General features: G+C 48.9%; 1 pseudogene across 1 annotated transcript in view; it reads right to left on the reverse strand.

The window, feature by feature from the left end:
- Positions 1-5,205: 5,205 nt before the first annotated feature.
- The window catches only part of LOC144366292 (mitotic checkpoint serine/threonine-protein kinase BUB1-like), a 65,202-nt pseudogene continuing 48,444 nt past the window's right edge, over positions 5,206-21,963 (reverse strand). The window contains exons 21-27 of the transcript XR_013425313.1: positions 21,193-21,275; positions 19,026-19,102; positions 17,724-17,823; positions 12,020-12,185; positions 9,019-9,232; positions 6,925-7,093; positions 5,206-6,280 (exon numbers count right to left, since the gene is read on the reverse strand). The product of XR_013425313.1 is annotated as a mitotic checkpoint serine/threonine-protein kinase BUB1-like (transcript). The remainder of the gene's footprint in view (positions 6,281-6,924; positions 7,094-9,018; positions 9,233-12,019; positions 12,186-17,723; positions 17,824-19,025; positions 19,103-21,192; positions 21,276-21,963) is intronic.

The raw sequence follows: 21,963 nt of genomic DNA on the forward strand, positions 1-21,963 counted from the left end.
TCAAATCACCTTGCAGGTCCCTACTCTAGAAACAGGAGCCCACCCTCTTGACCCCAAGCCCATTCCATGTTGAAGTTGGTCCAAGGGTCCACCATAGTCACTGAAGAGGACAACGTGCAGTTATACCCCATGGAGTCAGGGATGCAGTCACATGTAGGATATGTACTCATGGCACCTGTGGTTTGAGGCTGACCCCCATGAAAAGGGACACAATGGCAGTCATTTGCACCCCATTTTTCACTGAATTATGAAACACGTGACTGGAAACGTGTCTTCACACAGTGGGTGCTTTCTCCATGTTCATCAGTGAATGAGCCCAAACTGCTGATTCCCACATATCTCTGGGTGTGGGAGCTGCCATGTCCAAAGCCCCTGTCCAGCTATGTCCCAGCTAGGATGCTCTGTCCCACTATGGAAACTAACATGTCTTTATTAACCCAAAAGTGCTTTTCCAAGGCCCGAGTTTTGAGACGCCTCTGGCACAGATCTACGTTCTTCACAAAGCCAACATCACAGCAGAAAGACCACCTGGCCTTGCTGAGTCCACCTGGGAATGAGCTCAGTGCACACCATTGAGCTGTGGTGCCCAGTGTGTGGTGACTGCTCCACGGACCTCTGTGGATCAGCTGGAGTCAGAATGGTTTCTCTGCCTGAGAGGGGAAGTTCACTCCCCTTGCAAGGCTGTGGCAGGCACCTCCAGGACTCGTCCCATTCGGGGCTGACATTCCACTATGAGTGTGGTCCTCTATCTCATTAGGTATCACAAACCTTTGGGTCCCTGAGAGGTACATGGCAGCCCCAGAACCCAGGCATGAGGGGGCTACACACTTGGGCTTGGTGGTCTGGTGCTTACCTTGGGAAATAGAGATCCAGCACCTGCTGGGTGGGGATGAAATCCCAGGAGATTAACCCCATGTTGCTGCTGAAATGTAGGTTTCTCCCACAAATGACAGGCAGGAGCTCATTCCTAAGCTGGTCCTGCCTATAAGGTTCAAGGCTCTGTACCCTGAAGGGCTCCTCCGTGTTCTCATCATTTTCACCCTGGGTTGGGACCAAGAATGGTGGGTTCAAAATGGAAATGGTGACAAACAGAAAAATGACTTGTGCCAATACACTAGAGTCAAAGCACAATGGGACAGTTCCTATCAGTACAAACACACACACACACACACACACACACACACACACACACACACACACATACAGAGTCAGAATAGGAGTCCTGGGCCATTCATCAGGGATTAGACTAGAGGGCCTGCTGGGCTCACCTGCCCTGTGCTACTTACTGTTATTCTTGAGCTCCTCTGCGACAATCGCCAGAGGCTCTGGCGTCTAAGATGAAGCCTCACCCAGTGCATCCACAAAAGGGCTAGTTGGCCCCCCTGAGATTCCTGGGAGCCTGAGGCTCGGCATTGTTTGCAACCACAGGAGAACATCCTTCTCACTCCAGTTTCTCCAACCAAATGAGCTCGGATGGCTTGGTCAGTGAAGTGGGTGCCTGGATACCAGGGTTCCATGTTCTGTTTGATCCATTGTCAAGGCAATGATGTCATTTCCTGTGTCCATACCTGAGCCTCTTTTCACATAAGACCACTTTCAAAGCCCTATGGGCTGCTGATTTCTCCTCCATGCCTACCCATCTCAGGTGCGCAGGTGTTCGCCAACAACTACCCAAACATCCCCACCAAAATCTGCCCTGCTTGGTGCCACTAGAGTTCCAGCTTGGAGCCTTCAAAAATGCATTCACAACTAGTCCTTCCCTCTCAGCAGCTTTTGGACCCTGGTCCCATTAATGTGCAACTCATGCTGTGCCCAGTCTTTTCTGGAAAGTAGGGTAGCATCTAATCTCTAGGGTTTATTGTGTCTATTGGCCCATAACACCCTCTATTCTCTCTGAAACCAGAGATGGGACTCACAGGTGGCTAAAGCACAAATGTAGAGATGGGACAATCACAAGAAGGGCAGAGACAAAGAATGCACCCCAACTCAATCAGGCCTGTGTCCCACACAGGAATGTGGCCAATGTCCGTCCCATCGTGGCTGCAGTTCCCTCTCTACACCATGGCAAGCTGGAGGGGACTGAGATGCAGAGGCTGCTCCCCTCTGCCATACAACTTCCCAAGGCTTCTCCTAAGATTTCAAAAGGGCCAAGTGTGTCTAGTGTTGGGGTCTCACAGAGACTCCGAGGTACCACAGCATCCTGCTGCCCAGAACCGGTTCACCCCTCACCTCAAGGGGGCTCAGCCTCTGGATTCATGGGAATTGAAGTGGGTACAGGTGATGAGATATCACCTCCAAGACTGAGTTATGCCAAGTCCATGACCCCTGTCTGCATCCCTGTCTCCATCACCACTCCCCTCTCTCTCTTTCCTCCTCAGAGCAAACAAATCCATTTAGCAAGTGTGTCCTGTGATAAAGACATGACAGTCACCCATCCTCTCATTGCAAAAACACTGAGGCTCAGCCAACATGGATCCTACCAGGAACACAGGCATAAACTCAGAGTCCGATCCTCCCAGCCGAGCCTCAGTGGAGCCTGGACTCCCAGCCTCCTGAGTCAAGGAAACAGAGGTGCCTAGCCAAGCCACCTTGGATGCAGCCGCACAAAAACTGAACTCATCAATGCCCCTTGCTCTCAGTTGTGAGTAAGAGGGGAGGTGGTGTTTCACAACCCTGGACATCAAGTGCAGTCTCCAGGCTTTGGGGTGTGCCCTGGCCTCTCTCTATCTGCCCAAGCCCTCCAACTCACACTGGCCTTTTACCCAACCTCCTCCTAGGGCCAAACTCAATCCTGCCTCTCAATTTCTGCTGCCTTCGCCAACACACTGCTCCCCAAAATGAGCAGGGCTGGCTCTCTGTTATCATGCTGGTGCCAGCAGCAATGCCACCCCACTGACATAATTCTGAGTCCCAACCTAGGCACTCCAGCTGTCTTTGCCACACCTGGCCTGTTTGGGCTCTGGCTCTTGCTCTTTTCTTTCATGTGCATGTGTTTTGAGGTTTTGAGTTTCTCCCACTGCAGAACTGCAGCTGTAGCAGGGTAGAGCTCGTGAGGGTGACATTCTGAGACACATCCAATCCCATCAGGACTGTGAACTGGGGTGATGCTGGAACACAGTGATGAGTGAACACATGGGAGGTGGTTGGACCCACCTTGCCTCTGAGTGGCTTCCTTTCAGGACAGGAATGTAGGGATGGGAGCCCCTGGCGTGGGATGCTTTGCACAAGGCGTGACCATGGGCTCTCTTTCCTGGCAAAAATGGCTCCAATCAGCATGGAGAGCACTGTCATTCCTGGTGGCTAACAACAGCCCTGGACCCCAGAAAGGAACCCACACTCAAGATTAACGTCCGAGTGTGCGTGTCCTCGAAAAAATGAGGTCTCCTGATCCCAGGTGCAAAGGGGTAAGTCCTCTAACTCCAGGGGCCATGAAGGGACATCTGAGTTTCCCTTGTCCTTCTTTCCCTCTCTGAACCCATGGTGTCCTCACACTAACCACAGTTAGGACCCTGGCCTCATTCCCCAGTTGGGATCATTAGACTCCATAAAGGACAGTCTCTAAGATGCTCAGTAAACCACCACCCTCTGCACAACCCATAACCCTATTCACCCAAGAGGCAAGAGGATTTCTATTCAGGAAAACCAGGAAAGGGAGAGCCTTTCTCAAGGACACAAGGACATTAGTGAGTGAGGGAGTGATTAATGGATGGAGAACTATTTCCACCACCAACTTCCAGGAGCATATATGGCCCTTTGGGCACAGGTACGGACCCTTTTTTTCCAATCAAGTTTTTCAGAGAAGTGAGGCTGCCTTCTAGATGGCACCTCCACACTAAGGGGGTCTCCTACTTCTTCCACATGTATATATTGCAACGGGCCTCCCACTGTGCATCTGAGAACACTCTGTGGGCATCTGTAGCCTTTCAAGACCCCAGAAACCATGCGGGCACCCCAGCACCAGCAGAGCATTTGTGCACATCACAACAATCACCCCGGGTGAGAACTCTCCATTCCACTCTGTACTATGCCCTGCCATCTGTACTGATCAGTCCAACCCCTCTCCTTCCTGTTTCTTGATTATACTACCATGGTTCCCACACATGGATGCCAGGGTGCTTGTGGACCCCCAACCATTTGGGTTCCAGGAACAAATGCCACAGTGGAATGTGTTTGCGAACTTCTGGATGACGGGAAGTCCCACCCTCCAGGTTTTCATCTTCAATGTAATGAGTGCAGAGGGAGCCAGGAGGGCTCTGTCAGGTAGAGAGGTGGGAGCTGATGGAGCCTCAACTAAGTGCCCAGGACTCTGGGTTCAGAGCTGGTGTTATGTGGAATTGTTGAGAGATGTGACGAAAACCCAGCTCACTATATGCAGAGACAGCAGATGCCCTCACGTGGTCAGGCTGCTGTGCTAATCAGAGCTCCAAGATGTTCCACAGGTGTGGAGGTGGGGAACCCACGTGCCAGCCCAGGCTGCTCCTGAGCACCTCTACCTGGATTCGAAGCACGTGACTCTGCATCAGAGTCATCACATCAATGTATCCAGGCCCCCCACCCCAAAAGTTCTCTCAGAGACACTGAAGTTCAACTGGCTCTGGATTTGACCTTTTCTCTGGGATTCTGGGGGCCCATTAATTAGGAGGTCACAACAATTCTCAGCACACAGGCTGAGCCTACTGAGATCCCAGGAGTATCCAGGCATTGCTTCTATTTATAGTCCATCATGACCCACGACACTGTGGACACGTATTGCACTCACTAAAGAAACCACCAGGCCCAGGGCCTTCGTGCCACTGGCCTGCAGAGATCTGGAGGAGCAGGCAACCTATAGGCTGCGTGGAACCAAAGACCCTAGATCCTGAGATCTGAGCTGGACACACAGGTCATGTGCACACAGTCACCACTGTCACTGAGAGTGCAATTGAAACACCCGCAGAGTTAGCAGTGGACCTGGTATGCCCACGAGTGAGGGTGATCTGCATTTCTTGAAAATGATCGTGTCCAGAGAAAGGCAAATTTTGTAGGATTTCACTTATCTCAGATTCTCAATTATCAGGTTCATAAAAAGTAAATACCATGTTCTTTTCCTAGGCCTCAAGGGCACTAGAATTCAGCATTGATGGCAAGAGTATGTCCACGTGAGTTCTGGAGATGCATGGTGGTGACGCCTATACACCAACATGAACATGCTTAATGCCACTCAACTGTGTACTCCAAAATGGTTTAATTACAAAACGGATGTTTGGTGTCAATTACCACAATGTAAACACTTGGGAGACTGCTGATTGACTTATCTTAGCATAGTTTGTGTTGTATTGGCACTGGGTAATTCATAGCACAGATTTTATTTCTCAAATTTGGGAGGCTGGAAGACCAAGACCGGGGGCCAACTTGTAAGAACGTTCTTGTTGTGTCCTCCTGGGCAAGCAGGTGAAAGAGGGACAAGGGCTGATTTGAGAAGCCCTTTCCCAGGGAAGGAGAATCCATGGCCTAAGCACGTCTTCAAGTTCCCACCCACTAACACTTTATAATGCAGAGACAGAATAGAATGACAGCCCATGCTCCCCAGAACATCCCAACTTTTGGCATGAGTCCATTTCTGCAACATTTCACAAGTCATGATTTTGGATAAGACAAGAGTTAAGCTGAACACAAGGGGAGCGGGCTCCCTTCTCGTCTGCTGCTTGCAGTGTTGCAGGTGGCCTTACAAGCCATCACTGAGGTTCTGCACAACAGCTCCGACTGCCCCCCATCACATCTCCATGAGGCTGACTCACACACAAGTCCTGAACACTCCCAAGCCCAGAAACCAGAAATGTTACAAGAAATCCAAGGGAGATTTGTTCAAAGTCAGCCCAAAACACCTGTCCACACAGGCTCAAGTCCCTTACAAAAGTGCTCGAGTATTTGCATTTAAACCCTGCATATCTTCTTCCTGTAGCACTTCCATTATCTCCAGATGACTTCTGACACCTAATACAATGAAAGGGCAGTGTGATTCTCTGTAACACTGTAAGATCCAGGAAACAATGAGGAGAGAAGTATCTGTCCAGAGAGACACAACTCCTTTCCTAATAGTTTGGATTTCCAGCTGGTGGGGATCATGGATGCAGAAGAATGGGTGCAGGGCCAACTGCACTTTCTTGCTTTGCATTGAGGGGAGGAAACACTGCAGCCAGAATGAGGGCTTCTAGGAGCTGATATCCTTCAATTCAACATCTGGACACATCTGACCTTCAGGCTGGAAGACTTTCTAGCAGGGGATCCAAGGACTTGCCTACTGTGGAAGGAATCCAAAAGAATAACTTACTTTAAAGGACATCAAAGAGGTTCAGGAGGGAGGGAGCCAACCCAATTGTCTAGACCACTTTTAGAGGTCAGGGGGTGAGTTCCAATGCAAAACACCGCAGTCCCATGGAGAATTCTGCAGTGTGTTGGTGATTAAGGAGAATGTGTGAATCCAGGGGTCACTAGGTCCTCTCAGCCATAAGGAGGGAACCTGCCATAAAGGAACTAGCACAAGGGTGCGAGGAATGCTCCCTGGGGGGAGATCTGAAGGAAGGAAAGTGTACTCATTAGAAAAGTGTCCCCTGAAAATTCTTAGCCAGCCAAAAGTCGTGCGAACTTGTGTGGAAAAAGAGTCTTTGCACAGTGATGAAGCTAAGAGCTCACATGATGGAACACGGCATCAACTGGGACCAAATCCAATTTCTGATATTCTTGTAGGAAGAGGAGAGTCTGGACCCAGAGACCAGGGAGACTTGGGGATACAGCCTAAGTGAGGATGGAGTCAGGAGGGGATGCCCATATGGGAACCACAGATCGTGGGCAGCAGTAGGAGAGTGGGAAGGGCTGGGAGAGTTGGGGGGACAGTCCCCTTGAAACTTGGGAGGGGTTATGGCACTGGGACAGCCCAACACCTACTGTGATGAGCCTCTGGAGCTCAACGGAAGACACATCCTCTGTTGTCGGCCACCCAGTTGACAGAGTTTGGTTGCAGCAGCCTAGGACCCAGCTGAAGGTCTGAGTTGTTGGCCATGCAGGTTGGATCTGGACCACAGACACCCTCATCAGAGACTGTAGGGTCTCAGCCCTGAGGCAAGACAAGCACCAAGTCAGGCCAGGTGGGGAAACGGCGAGGCACACACTCTGGGGGCTGGTGCCTGTGTTACTGGGAGCACTTCTGATCCCAATTCCCTGATCTGCTGCCAACACAGGCTACAGAGGAGGGTACAGGGACACAGACCACGGATCTGCCCCACTCAGTGGGCCCAGGCCAACACCACACCCAGCAGCCTCGTGCCATACCCAGTGAGTCTCGAAGCGGCCCCCTCTTCCCATCCTGAGAGCTCTTTCCTTCCTCATGTGCCACTAGCTCCCTACTGTCTCTGGCAATATCTACTCTGTGAGATGACAACATCCATGGGTACTGCTCTCTCATCCCAGGACAGTGTGGTCCCACACACCCTGGTGAAATGGGCCGCCTGGAAGCTGGACCTGGAGGTTGTTGAGGCTGAATGGCAGGTATGGTCCTCTGGCACTTTATTATTTAAGTTAAAAACACACAAAAAAAAAACAAAAAACGGGTCTTGGTGCTCAAAAATGTTTGATTTGCATATTCTCATCCCCTAACCCCAATATTTTCATTATTTCCTCACATATGAAATCTTACTAGGAGAAAGTTAATTTCGTATTATACAAAGTTGATTGAAATAACATTGGTATAAATAATCAATCACCATACTTTCAATTTTTGTTCCGCTTTCCTCTTAGAAACCACATGGATACAAGAGAACAGAGGACAGACTCATGGAAATGCTTGAAATGACAAGAAGCTCCCACTCAAGCTCAGCATTTAGTCCTGGACAGGGTAAGACCAGGCCACTTTGACATCTGTTCCAAAGAGTCTACCAGACAGAATCCTCTGACTGATCCCTGACTGAGCCATAGGAACTGGCTAGAAAAGCCTTGATATCCTCAATACATTCTTCACTTCAGAATACTTGACAACCATTGATATCCATCTCTCGTTACCTTGTTCCCCAGCCAACCATTCTTCAACAAATTCAAAGGAGCAACTCATGCAAGCACACAGAGAGAGGTGTTCACTACACACATCCATGTGTGAAAAAGACAACTGGTATTTCTTGTTGGGGCTATTTCAAATGAAATCCCTTCTGCATGACCTCCACAAACCAAAGGAAAATATTTGTGAAATTCCCACATAGAAGAGAAGATACACTTGCCAAGGAGGCAGTGCCAAGAATTTTGACACTGCAAATGTAGAGTGTGTGTTTAGGAAGCAGTCACAGTTTCCATGAGAGAGTCCCATGAAATCAATTGGGAAGATCCATGCTCTAGCCCTACCATGCACGTGATGTGACTTGAAAGAGTCATTTAGTCTTAGTAACCATCATCACTAACCACTAAGTCAATGAATAAAGGTCCTCAGGTGTCAAGCGACAAAATGTGGGATGAGCATGGATGAGGATGGGTGGGAGAATCCTCCCCCTCTAACACAATTAGGGAAGGATGTGCTGCCCTCAAGTGGCTGGGGGACCTGGGATCCTGCCACAGAGGGGGATTCCAAACCTCACATCCCCTGACCCAGGCCAGAAGACCAGGTAGAGTCCAAGGACCCTGGGGTGGCCCAATGGCAATAAAGGTCAAAAGGAACTAGGGATCTGCCTGGACCCTCAATCCCCTACTCTGAGCAGGGCTGCATGACGAGGCCAGAGGCCATCCACAGCAATCTGCCTTTATAGGAAAACAGGGACTGCAGGCTGCCTCTGGCTCACTGAATCAGGGTGGTATTTTCATAAAGCAAGACCACTTCCTCACATTTGACCAGCAGCTCATGCGCTGACAGCACAATGGCTGGCTTGACTCAGGCCCTGAGAAATAAAATAGAAAATTCATAGCAAACACATCTTTAGCTCTTCCACATCATCAGGGGGTGCGATTCATTTCCGTCAACAAAAGGGTCTGAAATGGTGTCTAAACATGCTGGGGACTCACCTCTGTGTGAAACTCTTCAGGAAAATGGGGATCAAATCTCATGAAGCAACTCTTCTCCCTTCTAGCCCATGGGCAATGCAAGGAACCTGCATGATACCAGAGGCTCACTTCTCTCTTCTGATGTCTTCTGGAAATGAATCATTAATGCTTCCTTCAAGGTGAAGCAGAAGCCTGCATTCCCAGCTGCACAGAAGTGTCTGAGGGCACTGTCTCCCTTAAAACCCAAGAAGAAAAACAGGTCATTAAAGAGGCATATGGATTAGAGTACATGTTCAATGATCCATCCTCCCTGGAGCCTTCCACACGCCCATCTTCCACATTCACAGAGCAATGCTTGGCCATTCTCAAAGACCAGGAGACCATGATGCTCATCACCAGGAAGTCATTAAAGGACTCGAACAGAGCAGCATGGGTTGCAGAAGGTGGCACACCAAGGATCTTCAGCTCTGCTGCTACAACACAAGACCTTAACTTCAGTATTGACTTTCTGCCACCTACCAAGTACGATATTAGTGTCAAGCACAACATGCAGACATGCAAGTAGCAGGTGACACCCCACATCCATTTACAGAAGTGGGCAACATCTGCATTGGAACAAGAAAGTATCTTATCCTTACTGATAAAAATCATAAGAAACAAAGAATAAAATGGATGCAAGATTTCTCATTTCACTATTACGTAGCTGTTGGAATTCCCTATTAAAAAATACTTCCTCCAAAATAAAAAGTATCTCAGACATGTGTCAACTATTCAATGGATGACATTTTAAAACTATGGCCTTTACTTAATATTTATGTATGCTATAGCCCTGCCTAATGCTCTTTGAGAAAGGAGCACATAGAATTGGATCTTTGAAAACCTCACATTTGCTGATAAATATTACTGCTTATGTCAGGCATGGTGAAGTGAAAAGTGGGACTTTGGATGCTCAAAGAACACAATGTTGTGGGATTGGTGTCCCTGATTCATAGACAGTATGTGGTTTCTATGAAAGCCAGTGAGGGAGCAGGAGTAAGGAAGCTCATTGAACAGATGACCTCAGGGGATACTGGCAAGTAGGCCAAATTGAAGAACATGTTCCAGCTAACAATGGTATTTGGGCTCCTGAGCCCAGACTGGTTGTTAAAAAAGGTGCAGACAGGCAGTGTTCATGTACAAAATGTCTACCATTTAAAGGTGGGTAATTTAAATGGCATCTAGTTACACATCTGAAAAAATGGTCTGCCAACTTATGAATTTCATTTTAACAACAACAAGAAAAAAAAAAACAGACAATTGTGGGAGGCCATCCTCGCACGTGATTTGACTTACTTCCCTGGCTGGGTGAGAGGCGCTCAAACATAGTTGTGTCAGAGCCATTCCCCACCCTTTCCCAGGTCCGAGGGCTTGTCCATGCAGAGGCGTGCCTGGCCACTGACCTGAAGACCCAATCGTTGCCCTTGACCTTGGGATGCTGCCCCCCTTAACGTTCACTGGATGGGATTTTCCCTTGAATTTTTTATTCCCCAATAAAAGCTTACTCCCTGCATGCTCTCCCTCTCTCCCTAGTCTCTTGTGTAAACCTCGCCACCACATTAGGTGGCTAGAAGTGGGAGCTAGAAGAAGCAGTCTCAGAGCTGTGTGAAAGGTAATGAGAGTCTTGTGTCTTTAATTTAAAACTCATTAGCAATTTCTTATGAACTGAACCTTCTTTCATGAAGCTCGAGCTGGTCGCAAGGCAGAAACAATGAGACATATAAAGATAAAACCTTGTCTTCACCAGGACGCCTAGAAATAGGTTTTATTTGGCTCATGCAAATAGCTTTCAATAGAAATTCTGATTTCTGAATGAACCCATTTAATTTTATAATGCACAGATCACAAGGCTTTCTTTACAGAATATTCTCTTCTTCCTCTTAAAGCCTCACATAGAAAATGTCTCACAGGACATCTGAGGGGAATGACCCAAAGGATGAGAGAATGGCTGGAACCGTTCTCAAATGTGCCCATATAGCCTAAAGTGTAAAGGCATCTAATTGTTATCTAAAACAATTATGAACCTATTTGATCCATTATTAATAAATATCACCACTTTATCACTTGAAGCAAATCACAGAAAATTGGAAACAGATGATCATTGGCTTTGATACCTTTACTTCCATTTCATTACCCAGAGATGATCAACTCTATACTTCAAATGATGCAAATTTATTACAGAATGCCTAAGATCCTGAGGATTTATTTTGGCTCAGCCCATGGTATTGCTTCATTATTTTATTATTTTGTAAGTAATAAAATGTAACTTCATGTTGGATAATATATTCAAGTCATGAAAATATCATCCAACATCATTCTTCCCATTAGCCCAATTTCTCTGCATGCTCACTTACTCTTTAGGAATTTTACTAATTATTTGAAGGTTCTAGAGGACCTGTTAGACTCGTAATGGACAAACAATCCAACATACTCCAGGGTATGTAAGGGTGCCATAAGAAAATAAGGTCAGCCTACAGCAATGGGCAGCTGCCTGCCCCAGGGTGGGAGGAGCCCTGGCCATGGCACCAGGGCTGCTGGGCAGCAGAAGCCTCCACAGCCCTACAGGGAGCCTGGAGCACAGCTCTGCAGAACCATGCCTAGCCCTGGACAGATGCACATGAGTTCCCATCACAGGCTAGAGTGACAGTCCCAGGTGCATGCCTGTCATGCCAGCCACCAGGGAGGCTGAGGAAGAGGAACCTTCGAGGTCAGCCTTGGCAACTTGACCCCGTGGCAGAGGGGAAAAAGTTTACAGGGGTCTCTGAGGGTGTAGCTCAGGTAGGTCACTTGCCTAACAGGCTCAAGGACCTGGGTTCAATCCCCAGAACCACACATACACCAAAAAGTGACCTTGGAACATGGTTTAAAATGATGGGTCAGGTACACAGAAGGAACAGGAGAGGGTTTTTAAAGCGAGGACTTAAAACAAAATCCACAGGTGCGACAGGAAAACAAAAGGACACAGAGTCAGTGAGACCTGAAATACCTGGGCAGGTCTGTCTTTTAACCTGCCTCCTGCCCCCAGGTCACACTGGGCTCCTCCATTGGCCCTCCCCTCTCCAGGGGCCTGCGGATGGATCAGGCCACCTCTTCTCCTCTGAGGTCCAAGGCGCAGGCCACACTGCTGAGGCCACCGCATCCTGAACAGGACCCTGCAAATCAAAACCCACCAGCTGTGACCAGCAGCTCCGCTGAGGAAAGCCCTTAGGTGAGAACCAGGACAGCGGGGTCGGGCGGTGGGCGCTGTGGGGACCGCCCTGGGCTCCAGGGGACAGGCAACCCGGGGCCGAGGTTCCAGGGCGGCGTCAGAGTCCTCCTGGGGTCCCAACCTCCTGTGGGCTTCTAGACCTGGGCCGCTCCAGGCCAGCTCACCTTCTCTGCTCCTGGATCCCAGGAGCTGGACCCACCACACCTGGAGCTGCAGCCCCGCCTCCAGGGCACTACTTCCGGGCTCCTCCCACACTGAGCTGTGGGGGACCAGGCGCCAAGTGCCCGCCCTGGCATAAGCCCCGCCCCCGTCTCCCTGGGGAAGGTGGGGCCCTTGGAGCCCTGCCAGAGGAGCTGTCACCTCAGGTGGTGAGCTAAGGCGGGACAGCAACTAACTAGAGTCCTCACCTGTCCCCAGCTTCCTAGGAGTTAGGCCTGTGGCTGCAAAAACGAGATCCAACTATATGCTTTCCTATAAGAGACTCACTTTTACACTCAGAAGTTATAAAAGAAATCTTAATTTTATAAATTAATCCTCTATCTTAATTAACTCCAGAGTTTTAGAACAATTATCCTAGAGGCCACATTCAGGCTTCCAGCTGGCTGGAAGGAAAAGGTGATCGTGACCCTGGGCTGGCCTGATCGAGGGGATCCCCGTTCCTGAGCTTCCTGGGAACTGGAGCAGCACCTTGCCCACTGTCCAGAAGCATCAAGGCATGGTGCAGGCCAGTTTCCCCCACTTCCAGGCGGGAGCAGCCTCAGCCCTCTTTGAAGCCACTCAGGTTCCCATGTCTACTCCTGACCTAGGAGCCGAAGACTGGCAGCCTCAGTGCCCCATGTGCACCCAGCAGTCATGCTGCCACTCCAGAGGCTGTTCTGCCCCAGGCCCCCATGGCCTGTGTTCCAGCTGCTGCTGAGTAACAGTGGTCGCTGTGCTGCGCAGGGGAAGGCTGAGCCCTCCTTCCTTCCTTCCTTCTCACCCCCTCCTTTGCTGTTTGCTGCCCACCTCCCTGTTCATCTGTCTGGCAGGCTGGGCACTCCCACAGTGGGCACGCCTTTCCTTCTGGCACCTTCCCACTCCATGAGGCAATGCTGCTTACCTGTTTTTTTTTTTTTTTTTAAATTCCTTTAGAGAAACCTCCTGACTTTTCCAAACCTAAGATGGCCAGAAAGTTCTGTGTCACCAAAGGTTAGCTGAGTTGAAGTAGTAAGAACATATCCTCTTGACCTCACACGGGGACCAGCAGTCTCTGGTGGCAGAGGTGCTGTGATTGGGGTGAATGGGCCTCAGGTAGGCCATATCCTATTTATTTTTAGCAATAATATAACAGCATTAAAAGAGAGGAAAAGAATGCATCAAGGAGAGTAACTAAGAACAGAGTAGGGACAAAGAGCATGAGAAGAAGATTAACATTAAACAGGGATGAGAGGTGGGAGGGAAAGGGAGAGAGAAGGGAAATTGCATGGAAATGGAAGGAGACCCTCAGGGTTATACAAAATTACATACAAGAGGAAGTGAGGGGAAAGGGAAAAATAATACAAGGGGGAGAAATGAATTACAGTAGAGGGGGTAGAGAGAGAAGAGGGGAGGGGAGGGGAGGGGAGGGGGGATAGTAGAGGATAGGAAAGGCAGCAGAATACAACAGACACGAGTATGGCAATATGTAAATCAATGGAAGTGTAACTGATGTGATTCTGCAATCTGTATACGGGGTAAAAATGGGAGTTCATAACCCACTTGAATCAAAGTGTGAAATATGATATATCAAGAACTATGTAATGTTTTGAACAACCAACAATAAAAATAAAAAAAAGAAAAAAGAATGCATCAAAAAGGCAAAGGGAAGTCCATTTCTAGCACCGCCACACACACGTGCACGTAGCTTCCTTCTACAGGCCAGCGCTTCTTGGTGCTCAGAACTCAGAGTTAAAATTCGGAGCTTCCCCTCCCCTAAGGGGCTGAGAACCTGATCACTGCAAATTGAACCCTTTGTACAAGAGCTCCAGAACGAGAGAGGTAATTCCTATTTAACCCTGAGAGAAGGCTAAACAATATAGAGCACTAAGTTAGATCTGAAACAGCTCCAGAGTCAGAAAGCCAAGCCTTGGGGAGCCCGAGACACCTGTGTGCTCCCTGCCACGATGACAGCGCCCCCTAGCCTGTCCCAGCCCAGCCAGCTCGCTGAACAGTCTGCTGGGCCCCTGTGCAGGACCCTGGAGCTCTCTCCAGGGAGCAGGGGTCTGCCCAGCTTCATCCGCATTTTCAAGGTCTCTTGACACCCACAGGCTACACTCATGTAAGGCTGTGGGCTGGGGCAGCTAGGGCCCTAGGGGACAAAGGGCTCTGAGACAAATACTGGGCTTCCTGCTCTTGGCGCTGCTGCTCCACTGTTCTGTGCTCGCTGGCGTCCTGGAAAGACCCCTCGTGTCTCCTGGGAGCAGAGACATGGCTGAGCCAAGGTGGAGCTGGTAGGCAGGGCAGGTGGGGCTGGAGGTGGATGCTCCTTGGAAAGAGAGGAGAGGGCTGCAGGTGCCACACTCGCTCCCTTCTCTCTGTAGGTAGCAGGATGGGTGGCGAGGATGCCCAGTTGGGTCAGTCCTGCCTTTGCCCCTCCAGGTGCTCAGGCAGGGCAGCAACATCCTAAAGTTCACATCTGGCCCCTGACCTTGACCTATGTACACCGCAGCCCATGGTCCACGGCTTTGGAAAGGCCTAGGGCCTCTGGTTTCACTGCCATGGCCTGCTGTCGGTGAGCCAGCCTGTCCCTGGGTCACAACAGCAGGGTGCCCAAACCCACCCTTAGCATCACCAGGGACGCACACGGCAGGATCCCGCCACGTGCAGAGGCAATGCCAGGACAGCCCAAGTCTGGGTAAGGGGCAGGGGCGGCAGCAGCAGGGCGCCTGAGAGGCATGCTCTGATATCAAAGGTCTGGGTGCCCGTGTGCACTACACTCAAGCGAGAGCCTCAGTCCCTGAGGTTGGGGACAAGGACCCAGGGCCCTTCTTAGTAAGCCAACACACAGAAGAGTGCTCCTAGTTTCATCCACCCCCTGCACCACAGTCAAACCTGACCTTGAGATGGTGAAGGGACTTAAAAGCTAGTATCTGGAGCCACAGAAACTGCTGGAAGCGCTGTGCTGACAGGGCAGCGGGGGTGCCCTGGGCTCCCGGAGGAGCGGCTGGCAGCAGCAGCAAGAGGGAGAACTAGGCCCCATGGGTCCGGCTGGCCCCTGACAAAGACCACTACTGTGCTGCTTCTCCTCACACTGGGAAAAAAACACAATTTTCTGAGAAAAGATTTGCCAAAAAAAGGGCCACGAATATCCAGGAAAAGAAAAAAGAGGCGGGGCAGGTAAGGAGAGATTAATCCCCAGGAGCACGTTATTAACAGTTACTGAAAGACTCAACACCCGTGTGTGATGACAAGCACCTGTCAGCTCTGGAGAAGGAACAGGGGATATTTAAAGCAAGGCCCTGACCCAGGGGCGGAAGCCACCACTCAGTCTGCTTCCCCTGCTGCTCCCCAACCTGCATCAGGCTCACCGTCTCCTGTCCCCTGTGTGACCTGGAGGAAGGCCCTCTCATCCCTCCAATCGGTTAACATCTGTTTTAAATTCCTCAGTCCTCTTCATTTGAACAAATTTCAGGAAATGGCAGCATGTATCTACCTGGTGTGCACTGACATTTATTTGGATATAAAATAATTAGGATATAGATAATTATAGCCAACACCACTGTGTTTCTGTATAGCCAGGGACTATAAATATGGACTAAGTGTTTTATATACTTGCTTTCAATTAAACCTCATTACAGCTGGAGGGAATTGACATTGCTATTATCCCCATTTTAAAGAGGCAGCTACTGAAACCCCGAGAGAAGGTTACATGACTACAGGGGATCCAGTGAGAACTGGAAGCTCTGGGATCTCCCCAGGAAAAGGCAAATGAAACCATGGTGAGAAACTGCTGTTCACTTTTTAAACTGGTCTAAACAGAAAAATCATACCACATGCTGCCAAGAACACGGAATCACTGAAACCCGTGCACAGAGAGGGGGAGAGGGTCAATGGCACAGGCATTCAGGGAAGCAGCCAGACCAACACCAGATGTAACAACAAACCCTCTGCTAGGCAGTCCTACTTGAGATGTAGGTAGCCTCACATCCACACACGCAGAAACGTGTATGCAAATATTTAGAGCAGGTTTATTTATAGTTACCCAAACCTAGAAAAACCCAAATGACCACCAACTAGAGGATGATAAACACATGGTGGCATGTCCATCAAATGCAGCAGTAACCATTTAGAATGAACAGGAACAAATCACTAACAAAGGCAACAGCGTGGACGAGCCTCAGATGTATGATGGTCCAAGACGCCAGACTCAGAGGCTGCAGGCCGCAGGCCACATGAGTCCACCTATGGCATCTGGGAAAGGCCAAAGTGCTGGGGAAAAAAACTGAGGAGTGCTTCCCCAAGTCCAGAGCTGGGAGCTGACAACAGAGGGACACAAAAGAACCTTTGAGAGCAAAGGGAATATTCTTTGGATTGTGGTGATTGTCACGTGATCGGTACATTTGTCAAAACTCCAGGAACTGCAACCCCCAAATCATAAATTTTACTGCATGCAAGTAAAACCTAAATAAACCTAAGATTAAAAAAAAAAAAAAAAGTTCATACTGTAGTAACTTGGCCACATCAGTGTTTATAGCAGCTCAATTCACAGTAGCCAAGCTACGGAACCAACCTAGGTGCCCTTCAACAGATGAATGGATGAAGAAAATGTGGTATCTATACACACAAGAGAGCATTACTTAGCCTAAAGAAGAAGGAAACTATAGCATTTGCCAATAAATGGATGGAACTGGAGATTATCATGCTAAGTGAAATATGCTAGTCAGTCCCCAAAAACCAAAGGCCAAATGTTCTCTCTGATATGCAGATGCTAAAGCACAATAAGGGGAGGGGAGGGAAGAAGAAAAGTTCATTGGATTAGACAAAGAGTGTGAGGGGGAGGGAGAGGGGCTGGAAATAGGAAAGACAGCAGAATGAGTGGGACGTCACTTTCCTGTGTTCACATATGAACCCACGACCAGTGGAACTCCACACTATGTACAACCACAAGAATGGGAAGTCGCACACCATGTATGTAGGATATGTCAAAATACATTCTCCTGTCCTATAAAACCAAAAAGAACAAGTAAAAAAAGATTTCCCTGAAGATAGGCCCAGGCATTGGTAAGTCTCATTTGTTCAAAAGTAGCTGAAGGATTTATTACCAAGTCTGTCACTTGAGCTTAGTGTTAAAGAAGAGTAAATGATGCTAAGCTTTATTATTTTTCTATTTCTCTTCTGCTCTTTGGCAAAAATAATTAATTAGGTAAAAAGTAAATGACAAGAGACAGCCAAGCAGGGGGGACCCAAGGCAGATGCGACCTGGGGCCGAGTGCCCCGCAGTCACTGCCCGGGAAGCGGGACGCACCTGAGCATGCTCCATGACCTTTGGGTGAGAGACCTCAGTTTCACCAGGAGTTGAGGCTGCCTCCGCATGGTCATCATCTGCTGGAAAACACTGCCTTGCGCTGTCAAACAGAAACAGACCCACAGCTGTCAGCGCTCGGAACGGGTAAGACTATTTGTTAAGACTATTAAGTGACAGGTCAGCACAACTGGTGGTTATAGCAGGCAGGAGGCGCCCACATCCCTCCGGCTGTCAGAAGAGACCTGGCGGTGACAGACACCTGCGGCCTCCCTACAGCACCCCTGGCCACTAGGGCAGATGGCCGCAGCAGCACGCAGGGAAAGGGGGAAGGGCACATGCGGCCCCAGGAAGAAGCACCTACACCCCAAACCCCAACTCCTTCCTGTTCCAAGGAGGAGAGAGCCTGCCACTGGGGCAGCAGCCAGGGTTGGTGTCCTGGACCACACAAGGACGGGAGGGCTGAGGCGTGCGAGGGGGCTCCAGCCGTCAGCCCACAGCTTCCCGAGGGAGGGCCCATCTGTGCTGCCCTCCACTCCCTTCCCTGGTGTCCCCTGGCCAACAGACATACTGACGGGTGCTCCATCTTCCTGGAGGGTGAGGTGGCATGCATGTCACGATTTCAATGCCTACACGCCCTGACCCTGAAATGGGCCATCTCTGAGGAAGCCGGCTTCACTCACTCTGTACCTGCCACAGCATCAGCTCAGCGTTCAGCAACAGAACTAACGCAGGGCCCCATTTCTCACGATTTTCAACATTATAGTCTTACATGTGCTACCAAAATAACAATCACTGAGATAAAAATGACTAAGATCACATCACCAAATGGCACATCTTAAAACATGGGAATCCAAGTAGAAACTGTCATGCTTACTGGAATACGGCTGCCTTCTCTGAAGCCTCTGCCATTTGTTTCATCTTTAAGGAAAAGGAGGTGCCACGGTTTGGATCTGAGGTGTTCCCCAAAGGCCCACAAATTAAAGGCCTGGTCACCAGCCTGTGGCACTGAGGGAGAAGGTGTGGGACCTTTAAGAGATGGGGCCTTATGGGAGGAGGCTAGGACACTGGTCAGTTGAAGATACTGGACCCCAACCCTTCCTCTGAGTCCTGGCAACCATGAGATGAACAGGCCTCCTCTGCCATGTGCTCCCACCTTGATGTCACAGGCTCAAAGAAACGGCCAAGCAATCATGGACGGAAACCCGTGAAGCAAAATAAACCTCTTTCTTCTGAAGTTGATTATCTCAGGTACGTTGTCACAGTGACGGAAAGCTGACAGAAGGCAGCGCACCACTGCAGTACCTCTTCTGGACACTGAAGGGTCCACTTCAACACCTTTTTCATAAGGAGTGCCACCATTCAAGAAGAGCTCGTAAGTCCTGTGAAGGAATAACATACTATGATGGCTGCGCATGGCGGGCATTCCGGAGACACCTGAACCAGAAGTGAAACATTTTTAGCACAAATGTATTCATTCTAATTATGTCTCATTGATGGATGAGAATGACAGTGTTGACCCTTCCATGGGGTGTCATCTCAGCAAAGAGACTCTGTCCCAAGCATCAACACAGGAAATGTACTTATATGAAAATGAGAAAGATTTCTGTTATTAAGATGGGCCTGAGGCTGTAGCTCAGTGGTAGAGCACTTGCCTTGCACACGTGAGGCACTGGGTTCGGTCCTCAGCACCACATAAAAATAAACAAATAAAAATAAAGATGTTTTGACTTGAATGACTTGTTAATAGCAAGTAATTACTGTTTTTAAATGTGTTGAATCAATATTTGAAATTAACCCATTATGAATTTATATGATTTTTAAAATAAAACAGTAACATAGATCGTTGTAAAATGTTGGAATGGGGGCTGGGGTTGTGGCTTGGAGGTAGAACACTTTGCGTAGCATGCGTGAGGCACTGGGTTCGATCCTCAGCACCACATAAAATAAAAAATAAAAATATTGTGTCTACCGATAACTAGAAAATAAATATTTAAGAAAAATGTTGGAATGGCATAGACAGGACACGTAAAAAGTGAAAAATTCCTCTGTCCTTCCCCCTACTTCAGTAAGTCTCCTGCCCTGACTGTCACCCACCCTGTGACTCCCTGTGACTCACAATACACATCAGAATGCTTCCCTATCAACCGAGCTCCACCTTCTAGGAAATAACTGGGACCTCACTTTGCCAAGGTGGAATTTTGGATGTTTCCTTATTTTTTTCTTCTAAGTATAAGTGAAAACCCTGAACATATTTTTTAAAGAATCATAAGAAACTTGAGTTTCTGTATTCACTCCTGATAATGGGGCGCCCCTCCTGCTCCGGCTAGGATGAAATTAGAAACTAGGGTTCAGTGGTAAGGAGGCTGTGCAGGGCATGTTATCCAAGTTAATCCTCACCAGGAGCTTGTGGGGTAGGAATTATTTCCCCAGATTAAAGGTGGGGGGAATTTGGACACTATGGCGCATACCTCCTGTTATACAGGCAGTGTGGGACCCAGCACCCTGAGTTTCCGTAATGACAAATTTAGAATCTTGATCACCATCCTCCCTACTGCTTGTCCATCTGTAGCCCTCTGTGAATGTCCTGTTTATATCCTAGACTTAGATCTTTATTTTCCCCATTTAAAAATTCAGATGAGCTGGGTGAGGAGGCACATGCCTATGATCCCAGTGACTTGGGAGGCTGAGGCAGATGGATCACAAGTCAAAGACAGCCTCAGTAACTTAGTGAGGTCCTAACTAACTCAGCGAGACTCTGTCTCAAAATAAAAAATAAAAAGGACTGGAGATGTGGCTCAGTGGTTAAGCACCCCTGGGTTCAATCACTGGAACCAATAAATAAATAAATACAAATTCAGATGATCTTTTACTTATTAGTTTTCAAGGGCTCTTTTTACGTTAGGGCTAACAACATTCCAACTTTGTGGTATGCATGAGGATATTTGCTTCTAGCTTGCACTGTGCTTTTAAAGTTTAAATTTGCTTACAGGAGGGCCGGGGCTGAGGTAGAGCACTTGCCTAGCAAGTGCGGGGCCCTGGGTTCAGTCCTCAATACCACATAAAAATAAATAAATAAAGGTACTGTGTCCAACTACAACTAAAAAATAAATATTAAAAAAACTGCTATAATTTCAATGTCCTACACAGATTCACAGAGGACCTGGGGACCCTGGACTTAGCTTTTGCACTGTTTTCAGCATGGTGGAATGTGCCAGTACTTCAGGGAACAGTCCCAGCAGGCAGACAGTGCAAGCATATTCTAGAACATGTCCTATGTGTCCTTCTCCCTCTCTGGGGGAGGGTGTGTGTGTTGCTTTCATACACTACTTTATACAACACTAAAATCAACATTAAAAGCCCTCGCCCCAAAAGCTGTTGACATGCCAACAGAACAAACCTGAGTTCCTTGATCCTAAAAAAAGAACTTCTACAAAATCACACAACTGCTAGGAATTCGCAGAGCACTTACTTTGCTGGTATTGGAACGCCACTGGCATCGAAGAGCCTGAGAAACACCCAGCCGCAACTCAACTCTCCTCTCTCACCCGTTGACTGGGAAATAAAACAAGTCTGAGAAACAACATCTGAACGAGTCAAAATTATAAGCACATGCAAGCCCCTGAAAGGAACAAGGCCAGTATCCCCGCTTAGGGCTAAGCAGTTCTGCCCCAGAAAATCAAATGAAACGTGGTGGGTCCCACGGTACAGCAGAGGTGGCACTTTAAGTGATGCTCACCTTTTGTCAAAATTTCCCTTGAAAATCCCTGAAACTGTTGATGTGCCAACAGGTGCCTCAGGAGCTGAGCACTTCCTGTGGCATCACCCAGAGGCACATGGGTGCTCCTGAATCAGCAAGCTCTGTCTCCCTGCGGTGGACTGTGGGGATTCAGCATGCAAAGGCCTTGACACCTGGAAGTCTGCCCCACTGTCCACTGCCAGAGGCCACTGGGCCTGGCTCCGGGCTGCTCCTCTCCTCGCTCTGACTCATCTGCGACTCCCCTGGGTTTACTTGTCCTAAAGAAACCCGGGATGATGCAGTACACAGGGTACCTGTGGTGGCTCTGGGCTACGAGGGGCCGGGTTCCTATACTGCATTCAGATGCTGCTAGGGGGTGGGAGATGGAGGGCTGCTAGCATGGCCACGCCTCGGCTCCAGCAGTTCACATGACACCATGCTTCTGGTGTTCCCTGCACAGAACCGCCACTTGGCCAGGTCTCTCAATAAGAATTGCTGACTGCA

This window comes from Ictidomys tridecemlineatus, chromosome 8 (assembly GCF_052094955.1).
Source record: "Ictidomys tridecemlineatus isolate mIctTri1 chromosome 8, mIctTri1.hap1, whole genome shotgun sequence".
NCBI lineage: Eukaryota > Metazoa > Chordata > Mammalia > Rodentia > Sciuridae > Ictidomys > Ictidomys tridecemlineatus.